Source organism: Raphanus sativus, unplaced genomic scaffold, assembly GCF_000801105.2.
Source record: "Raphanus sativus cultivar WK10039 unplaced genomic scaffold, ASM80110v3 Scaffold3857, whole genome shotgun sequence".
Classification (NCBI taxonomy): domain Eukaryota; kingdom Viridiplantae; phylum Streptophyta; class Magnoliopsida; order Brassicales; family Brassicaceae; genus Raphanus; species Raphanus sativus.
The window spans coordinates 4611-6419 of record NW_026619161.1 but is presented as its reverse complement, the minus strand read 5'-3'; the positions used below and the strand labels follow the sequence as shown (position 1 = coordinate 6419).

The 1809-nt window shown below is 36.4% G+C and overlaps 1 pseudogene; it reads left to right on the top strand.

Annotated features, from left to right (window-relative positions):
• The first annotated feature begins 395 nt into the window (after positions 1-395).
• On the top strand, positions 396-916 carry LOC108820342 (ras-related protein RABG3e-like; annotated as a pseudogene).
• The last annotated feature ends 893 nt before the right edge of the window (positions 917-1809 follow it).

Sequence of the window (1809 nt, the reverse complement as noted above, 5' to 3'; positions counted from 1 at the left end):
GAATTATTTTGCTACACTAATATCAAAATTATAGTGTGCCCTAAAAATAAAACATTTAGATGTGGCCTAAAACTACTGTTTCACCCGCCTTATGATCGGGACGGGCCTGGTGGTACTTGTAAAAGCATAAAGTTTCTCATAAAAGAATAGCATACTATCCATAGAATTGGATGAGACGTAGTCAACGACCTAAGTATTTTATAAGAAATATTGTTCAATAAGTTTCAAAAAAAAAGTGTGTGATTGATCAAAGTACAATTTACAACCATTGAGTTGAAAAAACTCTCAAAACTTAAGACAAAAGGTTCATTACTCCTAATTATCATGGGTTAAAAATGAATATTGTTGAATGAAATAAGAAATATCCGAGATACAATGTCTTGAATTTTTAACAGATATGGGACATGGCTGGTGAAGAAAGGTTCCAGAGCCTTGGAGTAGCTTTTTATCGCGGTGCTGATTGCTGTATACTTGTCTATGATGTCAACTCCGCCAAATCATTTGAGGATCTCAATAACTGGAGGGAAACAGCCGTGTGGTTTCAGAGAAGAAGGCTCGAGCTTGGTGTGCTTCAAAAGGAAACATCCCATACTATGAAACTTCTGCTAAAGAAGGCACCAATGTTGAAGACGCATTCATGTGTATTACCAAGAATGCAATGAAGAGTGGAGAAGAGGATGAAATGTAAGTTTCAGTGCTTTGATGGATCAGTGATTGTTTCTTACAACTTGTGTTGATTGTTTTGATGATTCGTCTTAGGTACTTGCCGGACACAATCGATGTCGGAACCAGCAACCACAGAGGTCAGCAGGATGTGAATGCTAAAAGGATTCTTTTACCTTTGCTCTCTGACCACCAGTTTATCTCATTCTCCGAGATTTTTTACCGTCTTGTAAATCTGTTTGTTCTGTGGTAAATTATTGAAAATAAAAATTAATCCCATAACGTTGTTTACCACCGTTTTTGTTTTCTATCACATTTATGAAAAGACTCGATGGTTTCGTACTTTCGCTACTCTATACAACTTCATATTTTCAACATTTTAAATTATTACATTACATAGGATATAGTACGTTTGACAAAAAAGAACATAGGATATAGTACAGTCAAATGTTCCATAACATTACCTAGTTTGAGTTTTCCACTCTACCCCTTTTTGCTAGATTATCAGCTATATAATCTCACATTGAGGTACATCAACAAGGTTCAGAATGTTATCAATGTATGTCTGGTGAGGCCCGGCTTAAATATTATGCAGGCCTTGTGCTGAGTTATTTTTTTTCTAATACTTTTAAGTATATCATGGCAATTTTAACAACTAGGACCCCAATATTTGTACATTCTTACAAAACAAGACCCTAATTTCTTTAAGAAAAATGAAAAAAAAAACAAGACCTTGTGCAAATGCACCGTGTGCACTCCCTCTAAGCCGGCACTGCTCAGCCCCTTTTTCTTGCTGTTAGATAGGCAATTGTACAACATTGAGGAGTCTCCACAGAATATTACCTTGTTGAGACCCATTCGCTTCATCTGACTACAGCAATCCGTAGTGCTTCAGCTTCTGTCTCTAATGCTGAGTTTATAGGATCGATTGCAGCCCTTTCTTGTACAAAGAGTTTGCATTCTCTGTTGTAGAGTGCCCATCCAATCCCTGATTTAAAATGAGGATGACCATGAGTCATCTACAAAACAACAGAAGCTATTAGTTTGCTGGATGGGTGAATTAAAATCAGAAACTTTTAAAAGTGGCATTAACTTGTTGAATTAACTTGTTGAACCTGAGATTAACTTGTTGAACCTGAGATTCTC